Below are 15723 nucleotides of genomic sequence, written 5' to 3'. Positions count from 1 at the left end.
AAAGACCTTTACCAAGTCTTACACATATTGCTTTGAAGAGAGACTCTCAATCAATATGTCATCCATATACACTTCCAAGGATTAACCAATCTGCTACTTTAAAATTTTGTTAACCATGCTCTTAAGGTGACCTTTGCATTTTTTAGGCCAAAGGGCATGACCAGCAATAAAAACCATTCTAAATTATAAAAGATGTTTTTTCCTAATCAGAGCTAGCTAATTTGATATAATTGTATCTTGAGAAGGCATCCATGAAACTCAAATAATTACGACCAGTAGAAGAGTCTACCAATTGATCAACTAAGGGTAAAAGAAAGCTATCTTTTGGGCATGCCTTATTCAGATCTGTGAAATAACATACATCCACCATTTTCCATTTGCCTTTTCATTATGACAACATTGGAGAGCCACTCTGGGTATTTTACTTATAGGATATATCTATCCACTAGTAACATGTCAACTTCCTCCCTAATCACCTATATTCGCATAAGGGTGAATTGTCTTTTTTTTTTTGCTTCACTAGTTTGGCAACTGCGTCCACATTTAAATTATGAGTGATGACACGCTTGTTTATACCTACGATATTTGCATTAGACTATGTAAAAACATTTACATTATGCTATAAGAACATGTGCAATATGCTTATTGCTTTAGAGCCCAACAAAGAACCTGTTTGAATGACAAACTTTAGGTTTAGCAGGTATAGTTGGATTGGTATGATTTGCTCAATGGGGCGAGCCTTGGACTCTCTTATTTCATCATAAAAATCCAAACTATCTGTGTTGAGTGTTTATGCTAAGGTAGATTAATTAAATGCGTTAAAGGTAGGGGGTTGGACTATGTTTCAGGTTCTTCTGATGATGAAGGTGATGTGTTTGTTGTTTGTTCTTCCTTTTGTGTTAACTAGAGGCTTAGCAAATGGCATTGACATATGTGACTTGGTTGGTTTTCATGAATCTCACCCTTGTGGGTGGGGGGAACTTAACTTTTAAGTAATAAATAGTTGTAACCATTTTGGCTTCCTTCATCAATGGTCTGCCAAAATTAATATTATAGGTTAAAGGTTGGTCCATGACTAAGAAATTTGTTAACTACTTTTGCTTATTGGCTTCTTCGTCTTAGCGGAACGAGCTCTCACCCTGTTTGTATACATTTCATTTTGTCCAAGATTTTGATTTGATTGTGCAATTAGGCTTTAAATAAAAAAAAATTGGCCCAAGGTTTAAATGCCCAAAATTTTTAATTTTGATTGTAATTTAGATTTGGATTTTGATTTTGATTTGATTTTGGTTTTGGTCAAAATTAAAAAGTCAAATAAAAAAATGGGATTTTATAAAAAGAGACAACCTTGGATTCGATTTTGGTCTTAGAGTCAATCTCATATTTGAATTTATTATTAGATATGGAAAATTTTAAACTTTAATCCATGGAAAAAGGAAAAATCATAGAAAAATCTTAGAGTTCAGGGAGCATTAAAGCTTGTCCAAATTGATGTAGATTTCTTCTATAAAACAACTCTTAATTTGTGAACAGGAGAGGGTAGACAACAATAATTAACAATCAATACGGAGGCAATTGGTAGCAAAATTTTGGTGTGTCAGGTTAGAAATTTTAGGATATTGTGGGATCCAAAGAAAAAGGATTTGGGCAATAAATTTTGAAGGTCTTGAGTTTAATTTTGGTGAGATTTCTGTCTAGAGAAAGGCATTAAAGAACAATCAACAATTAAACCATAATTGACAGCAAGTAAGAATCAAATAAGGACTAACAAGAAGATAAGCAATTAGAATTAGTTTCAAAGATAGACAATCACAGTAGCCGAAATTCACACATGACAACCTAAGCTTGGGATCAACCACTAGATTCATAATTAATCAACTGAGACAGTGACAAGCAATTCCTAGTAGCAAATAGGCAAAAATCAACCAGCAATAAAAAGCAAGCAATTCAATAGGGAGGTAAAAAAATAATAAGTAATTTAGAAAGCAATCAAGTAACTTGGTAACAGATATTCAAGCTTAATTCACAATATACACAACCAAGAACAAAGGCAAGCAATTATCTAGAAAAGACACTAGGCCATTAATGAATTTTCAAAAGCAATCATTGGAGTTCCATCACTAACATAAGAAGAAAAATCAAATAGCATAATCGACAATCGCTATAAGCAATCAACAAAGGATCCCAAAATCCAAACCTCACCATCTAGTCATTAATCCACCTCTAGCCATATTCTTTTCCAAAACTAAATTCCTAAAAAACCTACAAAGCAACACACACCATACAAATACTCAACCAATTCCCAACAACTTCAAATAGAGCTAGCAAGCCTGAAAATCAACCCATCCACAGCCAAGCAACCAAAAGGAAAAAACAACAAAACTCAGCGTTGATTTTCTATCAAAAGAGCCTTTAGGATTTTTCTTTTTTTTAGGAAATTGAAAAAGTAAGACAACAATTATAGTAGTGGGTTTCACCAATTCTGGGTAATTGGAGTTCTTAAGTTTGGGGATTTTGAAAAGAATTTCAAGAAAAATTTTTAGAAAGAGGAGAGGAAGGAATCAAAGGTAGATTTTTAGGTTCTTGATGGAAGGCCGACATTAGATTTTAGAAAAGTTAGTGATGATAATTGGTGGCTTCTGAGCTATTCACTTTCTAGTTGAACTTGTTCTTAGACTGAAGAACTTTTAGAGAAAGATAAGAAAGCTTGAAAGAAGAAAAATTAGAGAGAGTGCTATAGAAGAAAATGAGAAAAAGTAAAAAAATTTGGCTTTTGTGGTAGTTAGAAATGTTACATTTTTTTTTAAAAAAAAAGAAGACCACCATGCTTTTTGGACATGACTTGACCCACATAAATTGGTAATTTTCTCTTTGATTTTTATTTTTTATTTTATTTTTATTTATTAGGTCATCTATATTTTGATTCTCTCATTAGAATTATTGAAAAATAATGAAAAAAAAACTTTTAATTTTTACATGAGTTTTTTTTCATACTTTTATTTTTTTTATGATTTAAGATACTTTTGTATAAGTTTTAATATATTTGCATGATTATTTATTAATTGCATGATTTTTAATATATTTACATGATTTATTATTTATTTGTATAATTTGTTATTTGCATGATTTATTATATATTTTTTCATGTTTTTTCTGTGTCTTATGATTTTTTTTTTATATGATTGCTTCATGATATTTATTATTGCATGATTGCATGTTATGATATACTTTGATATTTTCTATAAAATTTTTGTATAACCATATTGTGTAAAGAAATAAAAAGGACTAGAATTGATTTATTTGCATGATATAAAATCATTTTTGATAAGGCTTAGATAAGATAACACATAATTAACTTGGTATCAATTTTAGGCATAAAGGGATGCTAATACCTTCCTTACACGTAATCGATAGTTCTATTGATATAGATCAAAACTTATTCTTTTTAGGGACCCTTCATTTACATTTAGGATAATCTTAAAATGGATAGATTCACATAGGTGAGCAATCACACCTAGGTAAAAAATATTGGTGATGACTCCATAATTTTTGTGTCTAATGGGTAAGTTCTCCCAACCTAGACATTATGATAGTTTGGCAACTTCACTAAAGACTTTAGTGAGTCAAGCCATTAGTTAATTGTGTTTTCTCTTAAGCCTTGCTTTGATGGTTTTATTATGTAATTATTTGTGATTTTTTGTGTGTACTAACCTGTGTGTTTAATTTGTAGCTTATGATTTTTTATGTGTATTAATTTATTATTTTTTTATAGATTTTGATTTTTCCATATGTACCAATTTATTTGATTATTTGATATGTCTCTTTACATACACCATTCTTTCACGCATAAGCTCTAGACTCGAGCTTTGACTTTTGTTAAGAGGGAATAAGTACCTATACTTTTGTGAGGTGATAATCTTTGTGTGAGCTAGTGAAAACTCCTACTCAAATTGAAACCATTCCTTTTGAACCTATAATGGTGGGTGAGGATTAGGGTGCCTTACTAGTTTATAATGGATGATGATGCAAAAAATAATTTGAGAACCTTTAGAGTGTCAAACTTTTGAGCCCAACATGTAAATAAACCCTAAAAATTTAAACCTAAGTTAAAGCCTTACCCTTCCCTTTGCTAGAAAATCCTAAATAGAATATATGATGGAACGTTTATTATTTTACTTGTAAATTTATAAGTTGTTCCTTGTAGATATTATGTGCATACTAATCTTTCATATTTTTCCCTGTATATATCATGTTTACTAACCATTTTCTTTTACTATAGATGCATGTATTTACATTATTGAATCCTCTTTATTGCATTCATGTAAAAGGTAGAAAGATTTCATAAACATCTATCTAAATATGCATCTAATTATGGTAAATCAAAGTTCAAGGATAGCTCAGTCTTCATATCAAGCTAAAATTATAACAAAAGAACAAGCTCTTTACTTTCAAAAGATGGAAATGGCATAAAAAGAGATGAAAAGGCAATTCGAAGATATGGTTGAATTGTTGAAAAATCTAAGCAAAGGGAAAACAATGGTTGAAAAAATTAAATATCTAATATATCCACCTAGTTTTGGCCCATTTTTCAAATAGACATTTCAAGGGGCCCAACATCGAAAGCCATTTATGACAAGCTACCTTTACATGCATACTGACATGCTTTAAATTGCTGCTTCTACTTACATGGCTACTATTCTTGATCCAACTCAAGTTCCTAATTTGAAATAAGAGAAGCTAAAAACAAACATAGTAAAACCAAAAAAAGCTTTGGATCTTAATAAAAAATGGATCTTATTAAAGAAAGGCTTCAAGTTATTGATGTAATGGATTTTTATAGTTCAATGGATGGTGTTGAATTGTGCTTGGTTCCTAATGTAGTCATTCAACCTAAGTTAAAGTGCTTGAATTCAAAAAGTATGATGGAACAAAATGCCCCATAAGATGGTTGCACATGCACATAATGAAAAACTACTCATCCATGTTTTTCAATATAACCTCACTATATCTACTTCAAGGTGGTATGTTCAATTGGATAGGTCCCACATCCATGGTTGAAGGGAACTAGCTAGGACATTTATCACACAATACAAACATATAATAGATTTGGCTCTAGACTGTTTGTCCTTACAAAGCATGAAAAAAAAAAACACTAAAAACTTTAAGAAATATGCCTAGAGGTGGAAGGATATTGTTGCCTAAGTTTAACCACTGCTTACTAACAAGGAGACCATGACTCTATTTGTTAATATTCTCAAAGTCCCATATTATGAAAAGATATTTGAAAATACAACTAAGAATTTTGCTGATATGGTGATTTTTAGGTAGATGATAAAAAAGACAATCAAGAATGGCAAACTTAAGGGAAGTGGTATAAATGATGGAAAGAAAGATGATTCATCAAAGAAAAAAGAAGAAGATACTCAAGTTATGATTTATAAGGGGCAACATGCTAAAAGCTTCACCCCATATCAACCTTGTCCGATGTACCCACCTTATTACCTTTCTATAAACAACCTTCCCCAAAATCTTTATCTTTGTCAACCTGTACAACAGTTAGGCTTTCATCCCCAAATAATTGCTCGTGCCCCTGTCATTCAATTTGCTACCCAACCAGGGAGCAAGTAAAAAAGATAAAAAAATAATCAAGAGAGAATTCCAATCTCAATTCCTAACCTATTGCTTTTACTAATAAAGCATCAATTCCTTACCCTTGTGCCTTTGAAAATAACCCCAAATCCATTAACAAGAACCTATAATCCAAATGGTAGATGTGATTATCACATAGGGTTAATTGGACACTCAACTGAAAGATACAAGCATTTAAAACAGAATATTGAAGAATTCATCAATAATGACACTTTGACTATAGAGTTTATGGAGCAATGAAAATATGCTTTACAATAGTTTTTCTTTTAGATATTATATATCAAACAATTTGTGATAAAATTTCAAAATTTTGAGTTTTTTGTCTAAGTTTTGCTTTGACATATGCATGAATTTTTGCCTTAGTTTTGCTTTCAATTTGTTCTTGCATTACATGTGAAAATAATCTTGAGGGAATTGGTAATTATTTTAAAAAATAAACATACCTAGTTATAACTAGTTCATACTCCAATTCAGTTAAGAATTACACCATTCTAAAGTCTGACTTATCAAGTCTCACAAACTTGATTTTCACTTGACAAAAAGGAATTTTCAAGTCAATAATCTTCATTAAGGCTATGAGCCATGAAATTTGCAAATCTTTATAAGCCAATACATAAGGCTCTTTCTTAAAGATTCTAGACATTGGTAATTTGATAAGTGTCAAGACTATTCCAAACACATTATTACCCATGTTTCTTCACAAAGCCTTACCTCTTTAATTTCTTCTTTAGGGCATAATTACTAAAAAGATCATATCCCCTCAATATCTTCTGTGACTCATTTATTTATGTAACATTCATTTTCTCCTTCATTCGTTACCCTAAATTTTTTCTTTACCCACATCTTAGGGCAAATTTACAAAAAAGTCAAATTAGCCAATTTTTTCAGTATCCTTTCTTTTAGATGGCATTGATTTTATCTCTTGGTGTGAATTATGAAAATGAAGATTGTTACATTGGGCCTTCATTTGATGCAGTAAAACGATACACATTGAGCTTAAGTTGTAAAAAAAAAAGAGCAAAAGAAAAATGAAAAAAAAATTAATTGTAACATCATACATATAAGATATTTAAAAGATTTCAAAATCAAAGAAAAAATTTACTTTTAAGAATTGCTTTTTAATATGGGTATCCATATTTGACATGATAAATGATCATCTTTTATATTCCCTTCACAAAAAGAAAATATCCATTTACTACCCCTTTTGAGCCTATTGAATTCTTTTTAAAAACCTTAACTAAGGATCATCCTCCACATTAGAGGGCAAGCATGAACATAAATCTTTTTAAGAAAATATTAAATCCAAAACTAAAGACAAAAAAGAATAGCTATAGTTAAAATGCAAGTTCTAAAATTTTGGACTTAATTTATCAAGAAATGGAAACAAGAAAGAAAAAAAGGAAAAAGGAAAAAAAGGAAAAGGAAAGAAATGAAAAGAAAAAAGAGAAAAGAAAGGGAAAAATGTGAAAAATGTGGAAAGGAAAATGTCATTAAGAAAAGAAATGATCTTTGGTTTGATTACCCTCAAACACATTTTTAGGCCTATTTATCCTTTCTTTCATAACCCTAAACCTTGGCTTATGTTACGTCCTTTGAAAAGTATATTTTGATCAAGTGTGGATATCTAAATTGAAGAGTTTTTCTTTAGGAAATTGCCATCACTTTTTTATTTTGAATGAATTTCAAATTTTCAAATGCATGATGGAATAGTTAAAAAAAAAAGTTTGAATAAAGCTCTAGGTTGAAAACCTGAAAAAGCAGTCTAGAGCAATATTAAAAGTAACTCAAGCAATGTCATTAGAGGAAGTGAGTTTCAAGGACCAATGAACAATGATAACCTTTGAAAATCTAATAAGATGAACCAAATCTGAAGATTTGTTTTGAAATTTGAGCTTTTCTTTTTTTTCCTAAAATTTTGAGCTTATCACAACTAGTTTTGATATTTGTTAAAATACCACATATCAAGAAATTAAGAGAGTGCAAAAATGGATTGCGCTTTAAAAGATGATTTTTCATTTGTAAGCCTAAATGAAGAAATACCGATTTGCTTTTTCCCATCTAGTGGTAAAATTTCCTTTAAAACCTCAGTGTGACGAAGAATTTCATTCCTTTGAATAGACCAAGTTGTGATCCACTTTCATTATTCTATGATCATTAGTTTCTAAAAGATTACAGAATAGTTATATGGGGCAATTTCTTTGATTATCATGAATATATTGGGGCATTTGTTGTGAAGACATTTATATTTGAATTAACATGAATTGGTGTGGATAAGTGATAGATGATTTTCATATCATTATGATAAGAATGAATTTTTGGAACAAGGAGAATGGTCAAAGCAAAAGGTTTGGAAAAGATCCATAGATAAGAGCAATGGTTTCGAGTCAAAAGAAAATGGTGAAAGATTATGCTTGAAAACTAGTTGAGAGAAATTGCTAGCCAGTTCTAAAACTTGATGAATAAATTGGAAAAAAAATATTGAAGACCTCTTTACTACAATTAAATGTGCATGACATGAGTTTTTGTTTGCATTACATGCATGACAATTATCTTATTCATTGCATATGCAGTTTTGACATTGGATTTTGATTTTGAAAAGTAGAGAATTTGAAAATATGAGATTTTGACCCTCGATTGAAGAGAATTTTTCAAGTATGAGATTTCAATTTTTGATCGAGGAAAAATTTTCATAACAAAAGTGATAAGTTTTGGGTTAACAAAATTTTCAAAATGAGATTTGTAAAAGTGTTTAGCCTTGATTAGGGGGTGAAACCTTTTCCAAGATGAGATGTTTTTATTTCAAAAGAAATGATTTTTAAAGTTTCAAAACCTCTGTTAAGGAAAAGCTTTTTCAAATATAAGAAATGATTTGTAAGACCTCCGAATGTAACTCCAAAACCTCCGGATATGATTTGTGAGATCTCTAAGTATAATCTTAAAGTCCTATGGGTATGATTTATTAAACCTCCAAACATGATTTGTAAGACCTCAGGGTATAATCTTAAGAAAAATTAAAATTTGAATTTTGAGGTTGAATTTGGAGTTTTGAGGCATTCATTGCATTTAATTCTAAACTAAAAAATTTTAGACTTGACATTTCTTGATTAAAAATACTGAAGATGTTTAATGTGACAAGATTAACTAGCACAATGTGAGATTTAAATCCAATTAGGTTGGCATATGAAAAGAACAAATGTTAATTTTTTTAAAAGTTTCAAAGCTTCTGTTAATGAAAAGTTATTTTTTTCAAATGTGAAAATAATTTATAAAACCTCTGGCATAATCTCTAAAACCTCGGAGCATGATTTGTAAGAACTTCGAGCATAATTTCAAGACCTCCGAACATAATTTCAAGACCTCCAGACATAATTTATAAGAGCTCAAGGTATGATCTCTTAAACATTTCAATACCTTTTCAGATTTTTATTTAAAAATTTCAAGTTTTAGTTATGGGGCAGCAATTATTTAAAGTTTCAAACCTCATTTTTGGGAAGCAATTTAGTTAAAGTTCCATGCCTCAATTGTGGGGGAGCAATTTATTTAAAGTTTCAAACTTTAGTTGTGATGAAGTACTTTGTTGATCGACTTTTGCCCATACTCTTTTCCAAAACCAAATTCCTAAATAACCTACAAAGCAACACACACTTTGCAAATACTCAACCAATTCCTAGCAATTTCAAACAAAACCAATATGCTTGAAAATCAACCCATCCACAGCTGAGCAACCAAAAAGAAAACACAGTAAAACTTAGTATTGGGTTTCTGTCAAAGAGCCTTTAGGATTTTTTTTTTTTTTAGAATTGGAAGAAAAAGATGTCAACGATAACAGTGGGGTCTCACCGGTTTTGGTTAACTAGTGTTCTTGAGTTTTGGGATTTTAAAGAGAACTTTAAGAAAAATTTTTAGGAAGAGAATAAAGGGAAGGAATTGGAGGTAGATTTTTGGGTTCCTGATAGTAAACCGGCACTGGACTTTAGAAAAATAGGCGATAATATTTTTGGCTTCTGGGCTATTAGTTTTCTAATTAAACTTGTTATTGGATTGAAGAATTTTTAGAGAAAGCAGGGAAATTTGAAATAAGAAAAGTTAGAAAGAAAGTTGCAAAAATAAAAATGAAAGAAAGTCAAAATTTTTGGCTTTTATGGTAATTAGAAATGTTACGCTTTGGAAAAGAGAAAAAGAAGACCCATGTGTGCCTTAGACCTTTTTTTGGTTTTTATTTTCTATTTTCCCTTTATTTTTTATTTTATTTTTATTTATTTAAGTCATCTATATTTTGATTCTCTCATTAGAATTGATTAAAAAATAATGAAAAAAAATTTTAATTTTTGCATGATTATTTTTTTTCAAACTTTTTTTTTACATTTTTTTAATGATCTAAGATACTTTTGTATAAGTTTTAATATATTTGCATTATCAGTTTTTAATTGCATGATTTTGATATATTTACATGATTTATTATTTTGTTGTATGATTTGTTACTTGCATGATTTATTATATATTTTTGCTTTTTCTTTTGTATATGTGTTATGATATTTTTGGTATGATTGCTACATGATATTTACTATTGCATGATTGCATGTTATGATATACGTTGATATTCCATGCCTCAATTGTGGGGGAGCAATTTATTTAAAGTTTCAAACTTTAGTTGTGATGAAGTACTTTGTTGATCCACCTTTGCCCATACTCTTTTCCAAAACCAAATTCCTAAATAACCTACAAAGCAACACACACTTTGCAAATACTCAACCAATTCCTAGCAATTTCAAACAAAACCAACAAGCTTGAAAATCAACCCATCCACAGCTGAGCAACCAAAAAGAAAACACAGTAAAACTTAGTATTGGGTTTCTGTCAAAGAGCTTTTAGGATTTTTTTTTTTTTTTAGAATTGGAAGAAAAAGATGTCAACGATAACAGTGGGGTCTCACCGATTTTGGTTAACTAGTGTTCTTGAGTTTTAGGATTTTGAAGAGAACTTTAAGAAAAATTTTTAGGAAGAGAATAAAGGGAAGGAATTGGAGGTAGATTTTTGGGTTCCTGATAGTAAACCGGCACTGGACTTTAGAAAAATAGGCGATAATATTTTTGGTTTCTGGGCTATTAGTTTTCTAATTAAACGTGTTATTGGATTGAAGAATTTTTAGAAAAAGCAGGGAAATTTGAAATAAGAAAAGTTAGAAAGAAAGTTGCAAAAATAAAAATGAAATAAAGTCAAAATTTTTGGCTTTTATGGTAATTAGAAATGTTACGCTTTGGAAAAGAGAAAAAGAAGACCCATGTGTGCCTTAGACCTTTTTTTGGTTTTTATTTTCTATTTTCCCTTTATTTTTTATTTTATTTTTATTTATTTAAGTCATCTATATTTTGATTCTCTCATTGGAATTGATTAAAAATAATGAAAAAAAATTTTAATTTTTGCATGATTATTTTTTTTCAAACCTTTTTTACATTTTTTTTAATGATCTAAGATACTTTTGTATAAGTTTTAATATATTTGCACTATCAGTTTTTAATTGCATGATTTTGATATATTTACATGATTTATTATTTTGTTGTATGATTTGTTACTTGCATGATTTATTATATAGTTTTACTTTTTCTTTTGTATATGTGTTATGATATTTTTGGTATGATTGCTACATGATATTTACTATTGCATGATTGCATGTTATGATATACGTTGATATCTTCTATAAAATTTTTGTATGACCATATTATGTAAATAAATAAAAAGGATTGAAATTGATTTATTTGCATGATATAAAACCATCTTTGATAAGGCTTAGATAAGATAATACATAATTAACTTACCAATTTTGGGCGTAAATGGGTGCTAATACTTTCTTTGCATGTAACTGATTCCTGAACCTTAGTTTTATTGATATAAACTAGAACATATTCTTTTTAAGGACCTTTAGTTTATACTTAGGATAACTTTAAAAAAGATAGATTCACATAGGTGACCAATCACACTGAGGTAAAAAAGATTGGTGGCTACTTCATGATGTTTGTCTCTAATGGGTAGGTTCTCCCAACCTAGACGTTATGACATTATTGATGGATGGGCATATCTCAAATTGGACAAGGTGAGGGTTGTTGGGGTTATCATCGTGGCAGATGGGATGGCGGCTTATCATATCCTCCAATCTCTTGATCTTTTTTTGAAAGGCAATGCACTAATTAGAAGAGTGCTCCCTAGTTGAATGGTCACTACAGTGTCATTTTGGTGAGAATTGATTATCAAGTTTTTTAAGGGGAGGCATCACCTAGTTGGTTTTTTGGTTAGGTCTTTAAACAGGCCATTGAGTTACGGCATTGAGGGTTTAGTTTGGGTTTTGGTAATGGTTGGGTTATGATTAAGAGGTATGGTTACCTTTTTACTAATCTCTTCTTTTAAGATGGTTATGGGTTTAGCGATTGTCATGGAACCTTTGGCTTGGGGAATTTGTTTACCTATTGTCACCTAGTGGACATTCAGGGCATTGTTCACGTCTCTCAGCTTTATTTGCTACCCTAATCTCTTTTACTTCAATACATTTTTGGGTTTTCTCATAGAGCTAGTATAACTGCATAAGATTGTTTTCTATAGAGAAGTACCTAAGGTGATCATGCCGAACTCCATAAGTGAAAGCTTAGATAATCCATTCAGTGTTGAAGGCTTTGATCTCCAATGTGACTGTGCTAAACCTCTTTAAGTATTGTTGTAAAGTCTTATTTTTCTTTTGTTTCAAGGTAAGCAGGTTCACAGAAGAGCGCATTACACCCTGCTACTAAAAAAATGGGCTAAAAATTACCTACTTAGGATATTAAAACTATTTATAATGGCTAAAGCCATGGAGTAAAACACATGCGGGCTCTTCTTTATAAAGTTGTGGGGAAAACCCTACATTTTGCTACATACGAGGCATTTTGTAAATCCACGAAAGTTCTAAAATGGTCTAGGTGGTCTTTTGGTTTAATGGCCCCATTGTTAGTCCCCTTAGAAAGTTTTAGAAAAGTATGGATGTAGACTTGTTTGATGATGAGGTTAGAAGGTTGTGATCATCTTTTAGCCACTAGAGATCTTTATTCTTTTTTTTTTTCTTAAGCGTAAGCTCTTTTTTTTATTCATTGTCAAGGCTAGGGTTTCTATGGGTTTGGTTTTGTGTGGTAGGTTAAAGGTAGCCTTCTTCAGGTGGTTAGGGTTTTATGGTAGTTCTCTAAAGGATAAAATAAAACTTTTTCATAAAATTGGTCTCTCTTATAAGGGTTGTTGGGTAACCTGTTGATATTGTTGAAGTAGCCTCTTTTGAGTGGCCACTTGAGCATTCAAAAGCTGTATTTAGGTCATTAATGCTTGGTAAAAGTCTAAGGTAGGTTGTTGTATATTTGGTTAGTAGATTGGGATCTATGGGATAAAAAGTGAGACATGCACGATAGATGTTACAAGGATAATGTTTTGCTAATTAGTGGCATTAATGGGTTGTAAGGACAAGTCTTATGCAGAAGGTGATTAAGATGTAGGGTTTGAGGGTCCAACAGTAATGATGTGGACCAATAGTGGAGTTAATGTCATATTTGGAGATAAAACTCCCATTAAATTTTGATAAAACCCTTAAGTAGTGCAAACCCGTTCATTTAATGAAAGCTAATTGCTAGAAAATGGAGAAGTGGGTTTATACCTAGGATTCCATGAGGGGAGGTTTGGTGATGGGATTTGTAAGAGGGTTGGTAGCATGGCTGCCACATCAAGGATAGCTTTAGGTTGGGTTGTTGCATTTATGGTAGGTATTGCTACTTTCAAAGATTGGGGATGGTGAGATATGGTTATTATTTCTCATAGACGGTGCCAATTGTTGATAGTGTTTCTAGGTGTCTTAGTTGACAGATGTTGGTAAGAGGTTAAGGATGAAGTGGCCTAAACCTATAGCCAAAAAATATGATTAAGGGGTGCCGGAGTTGGTTCTCTAAGATGCACTTCAACATTCAAGTCAATGAGATGTTTAAAGTCTTTGTTTTAGAGTAAGAAAGAATAAAGTGTATAAAGAAAACTTCAATGGAAGAAAAATTTAGGTCGTAGGTCTCTTACGTTCCTGATCCTCCTATTACTTTATATGTGAGATGAAATGTGGTAACTTGATTGAGATAGTTAACAATTGATGAGAAATGGAGCTCGAGAAGGATCTACATGGGTGACTGTGAACTGCATTAAACGATCTCAGGCAAATTGGAAATAAGTGTTCAGTTCTAAAGTGATGCCTTGATGGGATGCAGTGAAAATATTGAGCAAGCCCTTCTTTGATGAGGGATGAGCTAGTTCTTGAATAAAGGTGATGTAACAACTAGGCATGTGCTGGCTGGGCACCCCTAAAGGGTCCAAGGGAGTTAACTATGTTGATTAAGTAAATAGGTGTAACATGATGAATTGCTATTGAGCTTAGAAAGTTGGTCCTGTAGTGTGTTGGTCTAGGAAGCAAATATTTCAAGTCTATTAATTAGCATTATGTTTTGAACTAAAAGGATTAGTTATGTCTTGAGTCAGTACCTATGATGGATATTTAGCAGGAGGTAACGATTGTAATGGAGTATTCTGGAATTACAATACAGTCACAAAGATTTGCTTTTCTCCTGTTTCTCCTTCTTTTACCTTTCTTTCTCTACATTTCTCTATTCTCTCTCTTATCTGCTTCTAGCATACTGTAGAAGCTAATTTTTCTTCTCTGTTACATTCAGCTTGTATCAGCCCAATCAATAAATTTTTTTAAGAGGAAATAAAAACCATTTAAAATATAAAAGTAAATAAGTGTTTTTAAAAATTATACACAAAATATATAATTTTATTAAATGACAAAATGCATGATTCCATTTTTCTATAGACTAATTACGTTATATTTGGTATCATTAATACATTTTAATTTTCTTTTTTCCAAATTTATCCATTTTAATTAGTATCAAATATGATATATTAGTTTGATTTTTACTATTTATTTTTCTTTATAACAATTTTAAAAAACTAATAACAAATAACAAAAGTAGGTTTTCTGGATAATGCTTTTGGATTTCGACTGAAAGTTCCATATATTTGAGGTTAACTTTGATTTAGATGCCGAAAACTCTATAAAATAAATAAATAAAAAATGAAAAACAAGACTATTATATATCACTGAATATATCATTATCCAATTCGTGTTAAAATCAATAAAAATTCCAACTTCCACCTGCAAGGACATTGCGAACATCCTTCAAATCTTGAACAATTACTCCTTACGTGCCCATAAAAATAATGCCTCGTTTGTATATTTTTTGTTGTTTCAGGAAAATCTTTTCTTTGAAAAATCACAATAATCATTTAAAATCTTCCTTTAACTATTATTATTCATTTTTTTCTTTTTTTAGTAAAGGTAATTCAAGAAAAAAAAAACTTTATGATCAATAAAAGTTAGAATTCAACTAAAATTTTTGAAATTTAGTGCAAATTCAAATTAAGATAATATATATATATATAAGAGACAGAGGGAATATCAGTCAGCTCTTAGCACTATAATTACGTGTCAACCTTTCTATAATTTTTTTGTCACTGCATAGGGAATAAGGATAGGAGTGGGATGGTGAATAGAGATAGAAATGAGATGGTGACTTTACAACTCTACTTTATATGTTTGCCTAAATCTTTTCATTGGATCAAGAAATCAAAGACCAAAACTCTTAATCTTGAACGCTGGGTAGTGAACTAACTTTTCTTCCAATCCCATGAGGTTCGCCTTCTCCTATTGGGTTGGAATGTCTTAATTTTTTCCTGGTTATATTCATGGCCTACACTACAATATATTAAGGGCAAGAGCCAAGAGTCAGGAGATCACCCTCTTGAATAATGAACATCCTCACCATTGATTGATGTTCTTTGTCGTTTTCAGCCGATCTTATTATTAATCACTGGCATTGAAGAAGTTTTACTGGGACACATGCAAGCAATGATATTTGAGACTCATCCGTATCCGTAAGTTATTTAAATTTAATTATAATTCATAAATTATTTAAATTTGGTTTAAATGATTTATCAGTAAATTTAAATAATTTATCAATGCTTATA

The sequence above is a fragment of the Durio zibethinus genome, chromosome 2, assembly GCF_047325235.1.
Source record: "Durio zibethinus cultivar Kanyao isolate XHJ-2024 chromosome 2, ASM4732523v1, whole genome shotgun sequence".
Classification (NCBI taxonomy): domain Eukaryota; kingdom Viridiplantae; phylum Streptophyta; class Magnoliopsida; order Malvales; family Malvaceae; genus Durio; species Durio zibethinus.
The sequence above is the reverse complement of the archived record's forward strand: the minus strand, read 5'-3'. Positions refer to the sequence as shown.